Raw genomic sequence first — 20,973 nt, forward strand, 5'->3', positions numbered from 1 at the left:
ATGGTTGGGTCCATTTGTGGTCACAACAATATTTGGGTCAGGGGCATATTAGCTATCAACACAAGATGAAGATCAGCTCGAGGAACCCATCAATAGCATGCATCTGAAGAAGTTTTATGTCTGAAAAATCCAAAAATAGTGAAAAAGCAGAAAAATCCAAAAACAGTGAAAAAGCAGAAAAATCCAAAAACAGTGAAAAAACAGAAAAATCCAAAAAACAGTGAAAAAAGAAAAATAAAAAAAAATCAAATATGAGAAAAAGTGCAATAAAAATAGATTGTGAAAACCTAGCAAACAGGCACTATCTGTCAACTAGCTCTTCCATCTATTAGTTCATGCATCCTTTTGCTTGCATTTCGCTTCCATCCGCATTGTTCATATCCACCATAAAGCCTTTGTACATACGTAGGCATCCCAAGTGATTTCTTGTCATGGTTTGGATCATTGTATATATCATAATAAAGGTTGTTTCTAGGCTAGGGGCAAAAAGTTTAGATCATTTTGAGCATAATCAAATAGGTAGAACAATGGTTAGACAACACTTGTCAAGTGAAAAACTGAGACACATCCAACGTTGAACATAAGATCACATTGTCAACCATTAAATATTAGATATTAATCTAAACATGACAAAACACATATCTTGACTCATGATTTTAACACTTTGGCAAAAATGGTTCAACTATTTTATTTGGATTTTAGCTATCATGATTTCTGAGTAACTCCAGAATGTCGTTGACTAGAGGAACAAAGAAGGAACATGGTATTTTTCTTGTCTACTATCTGTAAATTAATCATTAATATGTGCAAAGTTGTCTAAGGAAATGATCATCAAAATATCATTGAAGACATTTCAGACTTGCATATAGAAATGGTTAATACTGCCTATTTTACACAAACAACACTCTGGTCATCATGGTTCAATTATACCTTGATGCTTGTGCTAGCTTGCAATATCAAAACACAGGAAAGTAGTGCTCAGGTTATCATGGTTCAATTATACCATTGATATTTGCACCCACTTCCCACATTTTAAAAGCTCAATGATGAAACAAAGCAATGACTTCATGACCGATCTGATCACTGCATTGCATTTCTTTTTTTGCATTTGCATTTAGCTTGCATTTCATTCTTGCATGGGATCACAAAATCTCATCTTATCCAAGGCCAAATCTATCGCAAGAATCATCAATGTATCATCATAGGTGTATGCACAATCAGAACGAGGGTTCTCATCTCTCCAAATATTGTCGACCCAATGCAAATCTTACGTTACCCCCTCAAATATGAACCCACATCAGCATCTAAATCTTCCTGCAATAGGATATCAACAAAATGTCAGTTTTTTTATCTCATCTGATCCATTCTATCATGTCTTATATAGGATGAATCCTTCCTGGAACCAGACATTTTGATCAAGTCTTATAAAGGATATATCATTCCTGAAACCAGATGCTTTGATCATCTTTGTCTTATACATAAGGTGTCATTCCTGAAACCAGACTAAATCTTGATCTTATCAATCTAATCAATCTTATCAATTCAATCAAGCTTTATCAATCATCACATCAAGAACCACATCAATGTGATTAAAGAACTTGCACTTTCATCAACCACACTTGCAGGAATCATCCATTAGTTTATTGGGAAATCAATTTCGCAAAGATCCAAAAACTCCAAAGGTCAATTATCTCAATTGATCTCCCAAGGGGGCATCATCGAACCACATGTCTATCAATCAGTGTCTGGGGCATCATATTGAAGTTTATCATCTTAAACATCAAATCCACATCATATCAGCATCATATCATCTCAAACATTGAATCCGCATCATATCGAAATTTATCATCTCCAACATCAAATCCGCATCATATCGAGATTTATCATCTCCAAATCAAATCAGTATCACATTGAAACCAAATCCGCATCAAAACAAGATTGAATCTGCATCCTCTCAGAATAAATATCAACAACATCATCAATCAAGTTTTCTTTTAACCAACATGTCGTCACACATCACTTCAAAGAGGGGCAAAATGTATACACCTAAAAATGGTCTAAAGATAATTAATTAAATACGCAGTTATTTGATTAATTTCCCTTCCCAATTAATTGAATTCACAAGTAATTTAATTAATTTCTCTATTCATCTACTAGTAAATAAATCTAAATGATTTATTTATATAGTTCATCTCACATACTCCATTGATTAATTAATTCTCAATTAATTAATGTCTCCTCATACTAATCAATTCTTCTAATCCCTAATTAAGATTAACAAACTCAAGTTTGTTGAGATTAACTACCCATTTTCCAATTATTTGAATTTCTAAATTCAAATGAGCACATGGCTCCTAACTTTAACCACCCAACCTAACCATCCCCTAACTTAACCCATTTAATCTCATCTTGGGTTTAACTAACCCTATTCTATCTTGTACATTCTAACCTCCTTATCCTAACCTCTCATGGTGTGGATATTCTCTCATTGAGACACATGGTACTTTTGCCACATGTCTCCTCCCTTGGACACTTGCCCTGTCATGAGCAAGGCTCCTTGACACTTGTCACCATAGAGATGACAAGTGTCCCTTCCTCCAACCTCTTCTCCAACTTCCTCAATCTTGGCCCTTGATATCTTCAGATCAAATCTGGACTGTCGATTCCTGCCACCTCAACTTTGGCCTTGGAATTCCTATAAATACCCCTCATTTTGGAGCAATATGGATCCAATATCATATCAATTTATGCATTGTTATTATAGGCATATCGATCCTATCTCATATCAGTTTAGGCATTGTTACTATAGGCATTTGCATTTCACTTATCTAGTAATTAGCTTTGGATTTATCATAGCATGTTCATCTAGGTTATTAAATCATGCATTTCATATCATCTCCATAGTTAATCATGATCAATTAGCTACTCAACTCTTGAGTTGTCATTTTGGAGGTCATTTCTCCACTGAGAGCCCATCAATCCAACACTTCCAAGGTCCTCAAGAATAGAGGAAAATGGGACATTTCAAGGAAGGCTTATGGTTTGCATCTTTGATTTAGTTTTCAATTAAGCTTTCAATTATGTTTTTATTGTCTCATTATATGTGTATTCCTCTTATACTAACCACATTTTTAGCATCACAATACTAATTCACCCCCCCTCTTAGTATTCATCAGAATCAAAGTAGGAGCAGATGATCTAGATGCCATGTCAGAAAATACTGGAAGGTAAATGCCGATGGATGATTTGAGTACTTCAGATAATTGCTTGAAATCCTCTCTCAATGCTTTGCTCGCTCTTAATTTGCCTTTACTTCACTCTGATTGCTTGAATTCTTGGTGAGTGAAAATGAATTCACTTACCCTTTTTTATCAGCGAATAAAACCCTAATTTCTTGTAATTAATGCTTCACCAACAACCCTATGGATGTCAGTTTCACAGCTATGTGCCGAGGTAACCTTCATTGATGATGAACACATTTCTCTAGATCTCCTTAGATCTCTTCTGGGGTAATATGCAAAATTTAGCAATGAATTTGCCAACCCCTAAGGCTTATGCCTCAGTTATCGATGGAATTTCTTGCTGGTGGAGGAATACCCTGTTCTACCGATGGATTTGCCGGTATAGATCCATCTCCACTTTGTTCTTTAGATTTTCTAACCCATCTCTTGGTGTGATCTTGTTTTATTTCATCTACCTTCTTCTTTCTTTTCTCATTGTCTTTATCATCATTAGCCGGTTGAGTGTTTCTTTTGCAATACTTAGCAATATGACCTATTTTATTGCATGCATAACATTTAACATTGTTCTTTTGAATTGCTTTGACATATTCGGTATTATTATTTATTCACCTATAATGATTAGCAAAATATCCAAACTTTCCACATGCATGACATTTAAAATTCATTCTGCAATCTTTTGATCTATGACCATATTTCTTGCAGTTTGTGCATTGAGTGGGAACAAAATTGTAGTTTTGATTTACCTTATTTCTACATTGTTTAGCCATATTCCCAAATTTATTGCAAACAAAACATCTACCATTGAATTTATAAGCATTAGATTGCCTTACCAGTTTCCTCTATTCTGATGAGTTCTGCATACCGGCTATTTGATCTTCATTTGCAGTACCTAAGATTTCACCTTGTAAAAATCCAAGTCCTCTAGAATCATCAATCGGTCTTTGTCTTTTCAGTAAGTCATCCAACTGTGTAACACTGATCCTAAACTTTTCTTTATACTCACTTGTAGTTGTCAGATCATCTCTTAGAGTAGCTACTTGCCTTTCAAGTTCTTATTCATTATTCTGGGAGTGTGCCAAAACAGTTCTCAACAAATTGTTCTCATGAGTCAATCTTCCACATTCATCAAATTTGTTCTTCAGAGATAAAGCAAGATTATCTACCTTCTTCTTTCTATCCTCAATATCTTTTGATAATCTCATGGTCAGATCTTGCATTTCATTCTTCATGAGCATGTTTGGTTGACTTAGTTTCTGACATTGTTCCTTAAGAGCATTCTTCTCCTCATCATCTAGTTGTTGTAGAAGTTATTTTCTCTTGACTTGAGTAGATGATAACCTTTCTTGCAGGATAAGAATAAATTCATTTTCAAAATTCAATTTTTCTTGCAATTTCAAGTTCTTCATCCTTTCAGCATCATAATCCTCAAGAGCCATCTCAAGTTGCTTCTTCATAGCCATGTTCAAAGATTTTGATTTCATGATCTTCCTCAAGCTATTAAACTTATTTCGAAGTACCAGGCTCTAATACAAATTGTTGGGATCTAAGAACACTGAGAGGGGGGGGTTGAATTAGTGTTCTACCAAAATGAACAGTTATTAACTTTCTATACCATGCATGTCTGTACCGGTAAATAAATAAGCATATAACAAGAAGCAAATAAACCATACACATAAATGAATAGCATAACACACATAATTTATACATGGAAAACCTCAATGAGGAAAAACCACGATGGGATTTGTGACCCACAATATCAGTTCTATCATGCCCAAACTTTTGGGCATGAACAGGATAATATTTTTTTTAAAATTCATAGCTTAAAACATTAAAATGCTAATATGAAATGCTTTAGAATGTTTTTGTCTTAACTATGTCTGAGTTAACTTAAAACACTAACTCAAGTAAACGATAAATAATTTAAAATTAAATGCGGATTACTAAATGAATTAATTTATTATCTCATCAAATTTAGTCAATAGTTCAATTAAATCAAAAACTCTATTAAATAATTCACAAAGGTAATTTTGATCACTAATAACCATTAATTACTTTTAGGAACCAATTAATTTAGTCCTAGCACTTGGATTCATTAATGTCTATATTTTTATTATATTATTTAATTAAAATGCGTCTAGACTAAATCGACTAGACGGGTAATTACATACATAAAGAATATTTTCGTATATAATTTAATCTCATCAATTACCTCAATTTTATGTGGACTATATATATCTCCTTTATAGTCAAAATAACTTAGAATAGTTTTTTTCTTTTATAAGTCCCTAAGTATTTAATCTCAAATTTAATTAAAACTTTAAAAAGAAAACAAACGTCATAATAAATTATGTCCATATGTTTATTAAAAAACATATATAATTTATGACCACCTAATAAAAATATTTAACCTACAATTATCCATTCCTATTCTTAAACTATATATATATATATAAGTATGATCTTACTTGTTATATTTTATCCATACAAAAAAAAATGCTAAATAAAAAAAAAATATATATATATATATATATATATTATTTTAATGCCCTACATTTTAAAAGAAGCCTCTTCTTTCTTTTTACTACCCTAGCCCTACTCGAGCTAAGGTTTTATTCCTTATTTTTCCTTGTGTTATGCAGGGGGGGCCGAATAGATACAATGGAGGAGGCGGCATTTTTGTTGGGTTGCGGTAGTTCTCGGGGACACCGCTCACTGTGGGTTATCACAGTGGCCCCCCACAGTGGAGGCTCCCCACCCACACTGTCCATTGTGCCAAACACAGTGGTTTGGCCTTGGTTCGACCCGAAATCCTATTCGATGGGATATATATATATATATTTATATAGATAAACATATTATATATATAAGTATATATATGTATATATGCATATATATATTTATATATATATAAATATATTGTATATACAAATGCATTTTAAATATGATTATAAGTATATATTTTCATACATTCGATGCTTAAGGAAAAATTAGAGCTAACATTACTATGCATTTAATTTATATTTTTTTTTTTGAACTTTTAAAATTGAGTGATTACATTATTCTGAATTAAACCCATGTAATTTTTTTTTTTAAAATATCTTGTTGCTAAATCATAGATGTACTATTTTAACCTTAGATTTATTTTCTACATAAAGTAAATGATAGAATTAAATAATTTTATACAACAACTATAAAAATATATTTCTATTTAAACTAGTTAGACTATCTAACTTAGATTTAATTTCTGCAAATAAATGAAAGAAACAATGACAGAGTTTTTAATATACTATATTTGCATTTCCATAAATAGGACTAAATAATTTATTTCTAGCTTTCTATCATTCATGCTTTTCTAATACTTTCTTTTCCAATGATTCAATGCATAAGGAAATAAATGAACCCTTATTTACAAAACAACATGCATGCAACAAATTTTATTTTAGCAACTATAGGAACTTAATCCAAGATAAACCTTTCATTTTTGCAACAAAATAATGGTTAATAACAAAACAATATATCTTCTCAAAGTATATTTAAAGTACATTCCAGGCAACCTTACAAATGGATCTCTTATTTCTAATAATGAGGACTTTTAAATAACAATGGGTACATTTTCTTTTCAAAGAAATTACAATATATAGTTTCCTTTTTTCATTACTGCAACTTAAAATATAAGCTAGTCCATTTCCCAATCTTTTTCTGCACACACAAATCCTGCAACTTCTACTGGTTCTTTTCTTTTCTTCCAATCTACCTATAGATGAATCAAAAGCTATGACCATGGAGTGCTCACCTCCTAGCCTAGGCTAACTAGTAGCCACCCCTGAGCTTGGAGAACCAAGCCCTATATAGGTAACACATATGCAAACACAAAAACACACAGAAAAAACAACCACATACACATTCCCAGTCTAGGCTACACTACACCACACATGTGATGACTATACATGGGTGGTAGTGGACCAAATACCCTGAGGAGACTGCAAGTATAGTAAAACTCAAGGCTAGCTCATGGAAAACAATGATAAATCATAAGTATAACAACCCCACAACCTTATGCTCCCCAAGGCATTCATGCCTTATTTCCCTCTGTATGACCCCCAAATGCATAAACAATCCATTCAGCAAGGGTTACATAGGAATCCCTTGAGATCACTCTCTTAACAAGAGCCTCTCACTCGAGGGCTATCAAACTTCTACAACCCAAAGGACCATCCTCTCTCCTAAGAGTAGGAGGTCGTCCTTACTCCCAAAACACAGTATATACGTAAGAGTAAAATGTAGAACACAAAATAAATTTTCATAAGGGAAAAATACAAGAAACAAGCCTTCTCACACATGCAATTCTTTTCAACATAACATGCAATATAAAAACATAAAAAAGAGAATTTTAACCAACCTTCAACTGCCCAAAGGTATGCTAGATAAGTTGAGGATGAGCAGCCCAAATCCACAATTCCTTGCTTCTCTACACTTAGCCAAATTCCTAAAACCAAATCTATCTTTTCTTTCAAAAATTATTGTCTCAAAAAATGGAGAGTGGGTGATTACCCACAAAATATCTCATTCTTTCCTAAAAAGGCCTTAGTGAGAGTTCTCACAGGTTTCTAAAATTGAAAAAGGAAAAGTCTGAAAAAGATCCAAAAGGATCTCTCATCAAAAAGGAAAGTTAACAACTTAGGTGATGCCTTCTAATTTTCAATTTTCGCTCAACTTAGGAAATCCACTTTTTAGGGTGTCTAAATGGTCACATGGGAGTTGAAACATGCCTAAAATTACTCCTAACCCTTAGGTATACCTTATGGGCTTTAGGAAACACTCTTAAACTACCCCTAGGTGTCCATTTAACCCCTTTTAAACCCCTCTGAAGTTAATTTTCTGGTCAAACTTAAGTTGACCACCCCAAAGATTCTCTTCCCAAGGAAATCATGGAATCACATTAAATTAATTGAAAAAGCTATGGTTAAACAACTCCCTCCAAGAGACAATTTAAATAAAACCAAAACATAAATCAACACATGTGTCAAGTGACACAATAAAAATACTTTTACAAAATTATACATGAAATCTTGTCTCTTGTTGGATTTACACAAATAAATAAATTCAATATAACACACATGCAACATCCACTTTTACAAATAAAATACTATACAAACGAGGTGTTGTCTCTCCAAATAGACAAACCCTGGTTTTACGAATGTACATAGGTCTAGGTTTTCCATAATATTTCAATGGTCACATGGATAATTTTCCTGCACATCTCAATTACACATTAGTAATTCCAAATAACCTCATATAATATAAAACACATGAATAAGAATACACATCAAACACTCTGCATACAATATACATTTAAACAAATCAATACATCTTACATCCAAACAACTCCACATAAGCAAATATCATAATTCTCATAATTTTGATCCACACATAAAACATGCATCCTATTTCTATCATCATAGTAAAGTCCTGCAAATCCAATAATGACATATATCATCTCAAATTTATCCTATTCTAGAATCATGTAGAGTTCTATATCATAAAGCATATAAATGAAGCATCAACATATAGCAATGTTATCCAAATCATGGAATCATATAAGTTCTAAATCCATAATGCATAAAAATAAAGCATCCATAATAGTCTCAACATAAAAATCACTGAAATGCTAGACTGAGTCGGGGTAGGGCCTCACAAGTTCACTAGCTATATGAAAAGATATTACATAAAATAGGGGCCTGCACTTGCAGGAAGGCACACTTCCTAGAGAATACTACTCATCACTAAAGAGTTTCACTGACTACAAGCTTTCTTCCAAAGTAAATTACTGAAAATGAACTTAGGAATGCATCTTCTATGCCAGATAGAGTTCTGGTTCTAGTTTTGTATTGTACTAGCTCACAAACTTGAACTATTACTAGTATTACTTCTCCTCCAAGAATGCTTTCCAAGCTATCTATAGATCATTGCATGATATAATTTTTGAATACAAAAATGATCTCCATATATACATTTCTCATCTCATGGTTCTGTTATACCTATATATGTCTATCATCTATTCCATCACAATTATCATTATCATCCTCTTAAATTGACCTAGCAGACCGGCTTATATACCTATTACACATGATATGCCTTATGTCAGCTTACAATGCAATTACAAAAGATATTCGATGTTGGCCTCGACAATAATTACAAAAATGATTTACTAAATAAATCCTCCTTGACATTGGCTTCCTTGAAGTATTGATGTCAGTGTTGGTTCCAGTGCTGGTGTCAATGTAGGCCTGAATGCTTCCAATGCTGGTTTGTGACTTCCATTGGATCTTGTTGCCATCAATGAAAACAAAATGAATCCAATGAGTGCCAATTGCCAACAGATAAAGAATTTGGCCATATGATGAAATTGAAAGTTGGGGAAATTGATCCCATTGTTTCAACATACATTGGAGTCGACATTTTAAAGTTTAATAGAGAATAAATAATTAGAACAGTAAGGGAAATAGATCAATACAAAGGATTGTATGAGGAAACCATAAGAAGAAGTGGACAATCTATTCTAATGATACTTTCCCTTGATAATTTAAAATAGAAAAATAAATTTGAAGAACTGCAACAAGAAAATCAGAGAATTCTTAAACAAATGCGGAATGTAAGAGTTGATATTGCCTCTTTTCTATTGAATAAAAGATTTGAAAATTTGAAAGGATATTTGGATGAGTTCCAGGTTGTTTTTCAAAAGAATATGGATAATGCTATATCACATAATAGGATAAAGAACAAATTGGGAACCAGACTACATGACAAGACTTTGGAAGGGACAAATGCTAAAGAAATTGAGAAGATCAAAAGGCTACTTGCAAAACATGGAAAATTTGATGTAGAGTTACAAACTGAATATGATGAATGTAAGGACATAGTCCAACATGGTATCCCAATGCTAATTGATTAGAGGGGAGAAATCAAGAATGAAGACAAGTGAATTTCAGAATGCCAAAATCTACTTAGTGTTGCCCTTGATGCTTCCTAATCAAATGGAATTGATTTGGAGGAAACAATTACACAGATGGAACAATTTGTCACATAGAAGATCGTTGTTAGGGACCTGATCCATGATGTAGACACCTAAAAATTAGAAAAGTACTTGGAGCATATTTAGAAATGTGGTGAGATACTTGGGGATTGAAATTGTTTTCTAATATTGTAAAATATTATCTTCAATGTTTTTATGTAATATGTCTAGTAGTTAAGTTAGTTTTAGTTAGTTAGTTTTTAGTTAGGAGTTTAGGTCTTAGTTTAATTCCAAATGAAAGGGTATGCCCTTTCATTTTGAAATTGAATCCTCATCTATTTATTGGGGATCCTTTTGATGAGAAGACATTCATGATCATTCTGTTCAAGATGCATTTTATATAAGTCCTTTTGAAGTTTGTTTTCTAGAAATGCCAAAACTGGCGAATGACATTACACTGTACTGAAGCCAGTTGATTATATTATGCTTATTTCAATATAAAGATCACATGTTCTACATCTTTGATGGTATCTATCTTTGTAATTGTTTGATTAGTTCCCTATGATAAATCTATTCAGTTAGATTGTTTCAATGTGCTATCTCACGTTATTATAATTTTAATTAGGTTTCTATTTGAATATCAGTTTGAAGGATTGGTTGTCAAACATCACGCTGTCTTATTGGTCTTCTAGAGAAAATTTAAATTCAATAAGACTAACTACAACATTATATTTGAATTATAATTCATGTAGATGCCTTTGAAGTGATGGTCTTGTTTTAAAGAGCAAGTTTAATAAGACTGTCTCCAGCGTTATATTCTAGAAATGCCAAACTGGTGAAAATACATTATGTTATATGTAATCAATTGATTATCTTATGTTTATTTCAATACAAAGATCAAGTGTTTTTCATCTCTGATGGTATTTATCTTTTTGAATGTTTGATTAGTTCCCTATGATAAATCTATTCATTTATATTGTTTTAATGTTCTATCCTATGTTATTATAATTTGGGTTAAGTTTCAGTTTGATTATCAGTTTGAAGGATTGGATGTCAACCTTCATTTTGTCTTATTGGTCTTTCAGAGAAAAGTTAAATTTAGTAAGACTACCTGCAACATTATGTTAGGGGTGAAGGCACTGGTCTACTATTGTTTGAAGATAATTTAATCAGGTATTTTCAGAGTAATATCAATTAAGAAATCATACTTATAATAAAGTAACCTTTTATTTAAAGCATTCATTTACAAGAAAGCAATTCAAAGTTTTCAGTAATTATTTAATTGAAGTGGCAATCTCAGGAATCATTTTCCCTCTAATGTACATAAACCTTAGAAACATTCAATTCCAATTAGGCATATTTGACAACAACAGGATTAATACCTATCAAAAGTCTCTTCTCAATCTTCAAAATACCCTTACAAGACAACAACTTAATAGAAACCAACCATACTTTGAGGAAGACAAACATGAAAAAGGCTGCCCTTACCTTGTAATGAAGCCAATCTCTCTAATCAATCTCTTGATATCATTGTTATAGACTTATCCTCCAGGTTTTTCCCACACTGGGTTTCCTCGTTAAAATATTGTGTTATGGTGTGTTTTTCATGTGGTTGTTTTTATCTTTGTTTATTGCATTTCTTTATATTTATTGGTATAGAGTATTAATATGTTCTACATGTTTTAAGTTAAGAAAATCTTATTACTGGTTAGATACCGATTCACCCCCCGCTCTCAGCATCTGTGGGAATCCTAACAACCTCCAACTCAAAATGATTCTGCATGATAGAACCAATATCCATTAGGACTCATTTCACCTTGTGTTTTATGATGATGAATTTAATGTGTAGGAAAAAAATTATGGGATTGTGAGGTGTGTTGTGGCTCTTGGTCAGTATCTTTTGACCATTGGCCATGGTTGCAACATTATGTTGTCATGGCAAAGAGATATTATCATTGAAGATTCATTCACTAGAACATTTCCTTAGTCCAGATGATAAGTATGAAGTTGTCAAATAGGTAATGGTTATAGTAACCAACCAAGTTGGTGTTGACATAAACCTAGTAGCATCACATGAATGGATGTTTTCTCCTCTGCAATTTGTAGCTAGCCTTGGACCTATAAAAGTTTCTTCCATACAAAGGGATATTTTGAGGGCTGGAAGGGTTTACAGTTGGAGAGAATTGTTGACCCCTCTAGAAGCCATGAAGCAACTTGTGTTTATAATTGGCAGCCACAAAATGGAGAGGTTAAGGAGGTTGAGGATCCATATTTTTCCAAAGTGAACAAGAGAATGCAAGGAAAGAAAAGGAACTTGCAAAAAAATCTTGATGACAAGAATGAAAGGACGAGCCTCTTGTATAGTTGCTGCTGAGCATCTATCTGCAGAGATTGTGCTCTAATAATTACCCTAATTTTAAGTTTTACTCATTATTGATGCATTTAATATTATTCTATGGAGGTTTTAGGGGTATGTGGCCTGAGGAATTGAGGCTTAACATCAGAAACAACCAAGGGGAGGAGAAACCTATTCAATTATGGACATCTATTTGGGATTCTTATTACACAAGATCAAATTATATCAAATTTGAGGAATGGATAGTAAAGACAATTTATCGGATGTATGGATTTCCTTGTGATGGATCAATCTTAGATGATATTAAATATTTTTAAGACCTAAATATTTTGATGACCGAAAGATAGTGAATCATAATTGGGGAGATTGGTATGTCCAATGACTTCTCCTTATAACTGGTAGCTATAGAATGGAGAGGTTAAGGAGGTTGAGGATCTATATTTTGCCAAAGCTGATACCATTAAACAAAGTGAACAAGAGAATACAAAGAAAACAAAGGAACTTGCAAAAAAATCTTGATGACAAGAATGAAAGGACCAACCTCTTGTACAGTTGCTATTGAGCATCTATCTACAACAATTGTGCCTGCTTACTCCTAAATTCTGCACCTTGAGCCCACGTATAATGATGGAATGTAATTACTTTTTTTTTAAAAATATGTGTTTGTCAGAATTCCAAAGTGAAATATGAAATCTGGACTATTGGCATAAGTCAACCCAAGGGTAACACACAATTAGAAGCATGTGATTAGGATATAATACACCGATGAAGTCCATCGATAGAACACAGACTAGTGGCAATGGAGAAATCTTGTATTGTCGACAGTCAGTTATTCTATCAGTAAGGCTTATCCCGCTGGACACTAGCAAAATTAAAATACATTAGAAAAGGTTATGCAGATAAAGGGTCAAAGCTTATGTCGAGGAGAAATAATGTATCAGGAGGAGCTACACTGAGGGAAAAGACATCAAGGAAATTATGTTGATTAGGTGAACACATTTTAAGCTATCTCGATGCTTGATGAGACTAGCAGGATAACTCGCACCGATCAACAAGAAGAGAGCTCATCGACTTATGTTATCCTGATGAGTAAGAAGAAATAAAGAGGCTATGCAAATCATCGAACCAACATATGTCGATCAACAAGTAAAATATGTGTTCGTCGGGATGTCGACGAGAAATTTAAACAAGTCCAAATCCTGACAAACATGAGGTATACTTTAAAAAAATAAATTAATTAATCTGACAAAGCAAAAGAAATACCATAGCTAGTCGAAAACGTTCGTCAATTTTTCATCCGAATTCTGATGTGAAATTTTAACACGTCGGAATTCCGACAAACACGGGGTAATTTTTGAAAAAAAAAAAAAATTAATCCGACAAAAAAAAATAAATCACATAGCTCGTCGGAAATCACTAGTGTCTTGAACATTTGTCATTGATGTCAAAGGAGGAGAGAAGCATTTGAAAAACCTTGAATAGTTTTGAGTTGTCTGTCAAAGGGGGAGTTGATCCTTGTGAGTTTGAGGGAGACTATCGAGAGTTGATTTCTTTTTTTGCATTGATTATTTTTCACATTTATATGTTTCCATCAATGGAAAAGGGGGAGATTTTTGGATATTGGCTAATATGTTGTCATTGATGTCAACATGTGTGGAGATTGTTGGAAAGTTTTCTATGTATTCCAGTGTTGCAATTTGATTGGATGAGTTGGTTTAGCTTGTGTGTTGCAGATGACCTGATGTGGTTTAAAGGGTTTCTAGTATGTTGTCTATAGATGGTTCATTCCCATTTGTAGAGGTTTGTATGATGATTTGATCGAGTTATGAGTGTTGGCATATGCACACTCCAATGAGACATTGGAGGTGATTGAAGGTTTTGTCATTGATGGAAACCTTACAATCCTATGGCATCGACAAGGCATTACATCGGCAAGGCTTTACACTGGCATGATAGTTCACTGGCATCAATGATCAGACTCTACACTGACACTCAGGACACCGACACCGACACAAAGAAAGGAAGTATACCGACACAAAGGCCAACTAGATTTTATTATATTATATTTTGTTTATTATTGTAAAAACTTTGTAAGCTAACTTGGCATGTTGTAAAATGACTCTTATATATAAGAGAGATCATTGTAGACATTTTGGAATGGAAGAAAGTGATGTAAGTGAAAAGGAAAAATATCAAGCCAGACCTATTATGCGAAATATAGGTTAAAGGGTTTATGTAAGAAGTAGAGCAATAACTGGTACTGAATCAAGAATTATAGATGCTATTGTAAAGTAGTACAAGTTATTGGATTTGTATAATCCATATTGTAAGCCAATGAGACATTCCATTGAGCAGTGAGCTCTAGGCAGTTGGCCTTCTTGCATGTGTAGGCCCCTCTTGTAAGTAATATTCTCTTATTGGCTAGTAAGTGAATATTGTGGGTCACAAATCCCACCGAGGTTTTTCCCACATCGGGTTTCCTCGTTAAATATTTTTGTTATGGTGTGTTTTTCATGTGGATGCTTTTAATTCTATTCATTACGTTATTTCTTGCATACTGGTACACTGTTATAATATGTTCTGCATGTTTTAAATTGAGCAATTCTAATTACCGGTTAGATACTGATTCTCCCCCCCTCTTAGTATCTGTGGGATTCCTAACAATTGGTATTAGAGCGTGGTCCTCTATTTTTAGAAGCCTAACAACTTGAGGAAGATCTTGACACTGGTAAAGATGGAAAATCTGATGAAGCAACTTGAAGCAGCTCTTTCAAACTATGATGCAGAGAAATTAAAAAACATCAAACTAGAAGATGATCTAAAAGCAACTCAGGATATCATTCAGGCACTCCAAGAGAATCTTACTATTGCAAGAAACAAGAGAAGAGAACTTTGTGAAAAGATGCAAAATGAAAATGATGAAAAGGAATCACTTAATGATATGTTAAGCAAGCTGAAACTAGAGAACATAACTACAAAGAATGAGATGCAGGATATGACTATGAGATTTTGTAAAGAGATTGAAGATAGGAAGAAGAATGAAGAAGAATTGACCAGAAGACTAAGTGATGCAGCAAATGAGAACACAAGACTGAGCTATGAAAATGACATGTTGAAGATAGATTTGATGTAGACTCAGAATGACTCAAATGAATTGATGAGATAGAAAAAAGTCTTAGAAAGAGAACTAGAAACTACAAATCAACATAAAGAAAAATTCAAGAAAAGATCAGAGGAACTTGGCACCTTGCTAAATAATCAAAAACCTAAAGGTGACACTTCTGAAATTGGCTTTGAAATTGGAGAAAGCTTCTGTACTACAAACACATAGGATCTTAGCAAACTGGTAAGGCAACCTAATTCTTATAAATTCAATGGAAAATGATTTAACTATAATAAGTATGGTCATAGAGAAAATGAATGTAGATCTAGAAATTATTAGAATATCAACACACCCACCAGTCAATGTTCTAAATGCAACAAAGTTGGTCACAACTCTGAAAATTGCAGAATGAATGTGAGATGTTATGTTTGTGGAAGATTTGGACATTTATCTAATCAATGCAGAACACAAACCGGCATAGGTTATGGAAAAGCTATTCAAAAGAATAATGTGACTTGTTATGCATGTAACAAGATTGGGCATATTGCAAAATTTTGTGGAAGTAAAGGATCACTAGCAGACAACAAAAGTCCTAGCTTGAAGGGTAAAGAAAAAGTTGAAGAGGTTAAGCAAGAATTCTCAAAACAATGGATTAGAAAAGCTGATCTAAATATTGGGAATACTCCTGCACCGGTAGAACCAATCAATGCTTCACCAGTAGGACAGAGTGATGCTTCATCGATAGGACAAAGCAGTGCTCCACTGGCAGGAAGTTCTTCATCCAATTGAAGAAAGTTTCCTTGAGGGCTTGGCAATCTAATGGCACATGTGATATTATTCCCTTAGTTAGAGATGAGAAGTTGGAAATTACTTATTATCGGTAGACAATGTTAAGTGAATACTTAACTGACATGCATTTAATGTGGTAGATGGAAAAGTAACACTATAAATTTGAGGTTTTGGCTCCATTTCATTTCACCGAGATTTCTAACCTACAAAGAGCGCAAAGATTCTGAGCTAAGGAATTTTGAGCAAGAGGCAAGAAAACTTCAAGAAATCATCCATCCTAAAGGAAGTAAAAGGTATTTTATCATGGCATCCACTTCTGCACTTGAATATATAGCAAACCCTACTATTGTCGAAGTTATAAAAAGACCTAGGCCCATATTTCAATTAGTTCCTGAAATAGCAAAGAAAGATGATACTTTAGGTGCTTTTTCTCAAATTCCTAACGGAGTTGTTTATGCTAAAGACCCCAAAATTTACATTCACTGCAACATTGAGGAACTAGGAGATGAGGAGATTAAAACCATGTTTAAAACTGTCATATGTGATAACTTCGGAAATGTGAAACCAGAACATAAGATCATTGAAACCCTAGGATTTATAGAGATCCTTAGCATTCCTGAATTCCCCAAGGATGTGATTAGGATAGTCTTAAGCAGGGTACATGGTGATTGTTTTTGGTTAGATGCAATTCACAAAATCACCAAGGAAGCTATGAAAGCTATCACAGGGTTACCGACCACCGGTAAAAGGCCAGACAAAACTAAGAAGGTTTCCAATGACCTAGTTACTCAGTTAACTGGTGCAACATCTGATAAAAGGTCCTTAAGAATCAATGATGTAAAAGATACTAATGTAAGATTTATTAGCATGATATTAGGATATAAGGAAAATCATGCAAATAGACTCAATTCAGTGTCAAGTCTATGCATTAAGATTTCTTATGACATGGTCATAGATAATGCAAAGATTGATATATGTGAGTGGTTGAAGGACAAATTAATTGACAACTTAGGCAAGATTAAGAAGGACAAGAAAGGAACTTTTAGGTTTGGAAATCTGCTAGTATGTCTGATGATACACATAACCAAATAGGTTCTTGGTATAGGCTATAAAGAACTTGGATATGATATACCGGTAGATAAATAGCTAACAAAACTATTAAATAATATGGGAGAAGATAAGGAAAACAACATCCATGATTTCTTTCAAGCACTTAAGGCCAAAATGAAGAAAAGAATCAGATTATCACAAAAGATTGTTGACAAATATAAGGATGAAATATGCTTTGTAATCAAGAAGGATGAGATCTGGATGGAAGCAGTCATCCCTAGGATAGTTTGGGTAATAGAGATGGGCTATGAAACAAATGATCATATAATTGAAACTTATGCTAAAGCACTTCTTGAAGCCCCTAAAGAACCTAAGGAAGAAGTATTTGGTAGTGCAGAAACTATTGAAAGCCAAATACAATCTAAGAAAAGAGTGAAAAAGGGTTGAGGTAGTTGTAAGAAAAGGTTCTAGGCAAGCAAAGGAAATCAAGGATAAAGTAATGGAACAAACTGGTATAACAGAAGATGAGTTAGCAGCTTGACAACCTAAAACTCACCTATCATCGATAGGCACATCTTCAAAGAATGACATTCCTACAACTTTCAAGAGAGTTGTAAGGAAAAGAGATCCCTCATTGGCAACCACACGTTCACCACAAGACAAAAACAACAAGTAGTGAGATCTCTGGTAAGAAAGGCTGCACCAAAGAAGAAGAAAGTGACACTCAAGAAGAAGAAGAGGACAAATAAGGACTTGGCCCCTCTTGATATACTAATTGAATGAAATTACAGAGGAAGGGAAATTGAAGAATATAGAGAAACTATATGACACTCTGATAGCAGATGAAAAAGAACAAGTAGAAAATAGTGTTATATTACATATGGACATGTATAATAAATTTTTGATGGAAGTTGTAGATGAAGTACCAGATGAACTATTCAAAAGATTGGAAGCAAGGAGACAAGCAGTAATAGAACTTGAAAAGAAAATCAAGATAGAAAAGCTACTTGTTGTATATCTAGTGAATTCACCCAAAGCAATTGATGACTTAATTGCTGAAGCCAACCAGTTAGTATTTTATACTACACACCGACACATTTCTTTAATGGTTGGAAGAGTTAATGAGGTGACTGAAGAGACAAAAAATGCATGGGACATTTTCCTAGTAGAAAAAGAAAAATAGGAGGAATACCGAAACCCCAAAACAATAAAGGTATATCAGAAGGAAAGAGACAAGGGTAAAGGAAAGGTTGGTGGACCTTTGAGTATAAAAGTTAAAGATAACTTATCCCCACTACCTCCTTCTACATCACTGGTAAAAACTACAAAAGATCAACCGATAGTTGAAAGTATGGATGTAGAGGATGTTAGTCCTAATCTCAAAGTCTTATATATAGTGGATCTTGATACTCAAAAGATCAACATTGTGGTAGATAAAGATATAGGTGATAAGACTGAAATGGCTAGTGAGCCACCGACAGCTGAGAAAACTGATAACACATAGGAGAAACTAGTAGATGACAAAGAGTAACAGGTAGAAACTTAGACTTAGACTAAGACAATGCAACAAACAGAGCAAAAGGTTCCGGAATAGGAACAACAATAGAAATAGGAATAGGTTCATGAGGAAACAGTGCCACCGGCAACTTGTGAAGTACACAAACCATTGCTTAAGGAAATGCAAACACAAACAGACCTACCAGAGGTCAATACAAGCTTGGTTACTTCCACTGGTAGTATTAAGAATGTAGGTTCCTCATCATCAGGCTACAAATCAACTAATGTGACTGAGGTACTCTTAGATTCCATTAAAAAGATAACAGACTGCAACTCACAAGCTTATAAGGCAATAGATGACACCATACCAATTTTGAAGGTAATTGCTCCTAACTGTAATATAGACAATCAAGATTCTTTAGGACAACTTGATACCTTGTGTAAATATATCACAGAAAACATTGAGAAAATAAAGGAAGAGACACTGAAGGATAAATTGGAAATTGAAAAGCAAAGATTCTTTGATGAGTAGATAAAGAAGTGTACTAGAGATTTTGACACACTTCTACTAGAACTGTGTAATATATTGAAAGAGTACAAAACTCTGTACAAAGACACTTGTAAGACAAACTTTTTGACTGTAGATATAGATAAGAAGATGAGCAAGGTATGGGATGAAATCAATAAACTTGCAGATAATTTTGTTAACTCACCTGATACATTATCAATTTTTGAACAGAAAATAACAAATTTTGAAGAAGAATTACTTAAATTGGAAAGAGAAAAGGAGAGAATAGTGAATAAGGCAAAGCATCTGAGATTAAAACTAAGTCCAAGATTGGACTATCTAGCATCATTGCGAAAGGAAATATCCGAGGCACTAATACAGGGATAGAAAACACCAGCAGAGCATTTGTAGCATCTCACCGGTATAGCTAAAAGGACAGAGACAACAATAGGAGATAGTAAAAAGTTTATGGAGAGTATAAACTTGATTTTGGTGGATCTATTTGAAATTATAACTACCTAGTTACAAGGTTGAAACTACAAACTCTACTAACATCTTGACAACCTTTGTCATTGATGCCAAACGAGGAGTACTGGGATGAGAAAATTCAACATCATAGGAATCATATGCTCAGGGGGAGCACACACATTTTTGGTAACATTTTTTGACTTCACATTTTTGGATATACTTTTGAAATTTCTCATGAGTGTTGCCATCAATGCCAAAGGGGGAGATTGTTGGCATATGCACACTCCAATGAGACATTGTAGATGATTGAAGGTTTTGTCATTGATGGCAACCTTACAATCCTATGGAACCGGCAAGGCATTACACTAGCAAGGCTTTACATCGGCACGATAGTTCACCGGCATCAACGATCAGACTCTACACCAGCACTCGGGACACTGGCACCGACACAAAGAAAGGAAGTATACCGGCACAAAGGCTGATAGGATTTTGTTATATTATATTTTGTTTGTTATTGTAAAAACTTTGTAATCTAACTTGGCATGTTGTAAAATGACTCTTATATATAAGACAGATCATTGTAGACATTTTGGAATGGAAGAAAGTGATGTAAGCGAAAAGGAAAAATATTAAGGCGGACCTATTATGAGAAATATAGGTTAAAGGGTTTATGTAAGAAGTAGAGCAGTAATCGATACTGAATCAGGCATTATAGATGCTATTGTAAAGCAGTACAAGTTATTGGATTTGTATAATCCACATTGTAAGTCAGTGAGACTTCCCATTGAGCAGTGAGCTCTAGGCAGTTGGCCTTCCTGCATGTGCAGGCCCCTCTTGTAAGTAATATTCTCTTATTGGCCAATAAGTGAATATTGTGGGTCACAAATTCCACTGAGTTTTTTCCCACACTGGGTTTCCTCATTAAATCCTTGTGTTATGGTGTGCTTT

The sequence above is a fragment of the Cryptomeria japonica genome, chromosome 9 (assembly GCF_030272615.1).
Source record: "Cryptomeria japonica chromosome 9, Sugi_1.0, whole genome shotgun sequence".
NCBI classification, from domain to species: domain Eukaryota; kingdom Viridiplantae; phylum Streptophyta; class Pinopsida; order Cupressales; family Cupressaceae; genus Cryptomeria; species Cryptomeria japonica.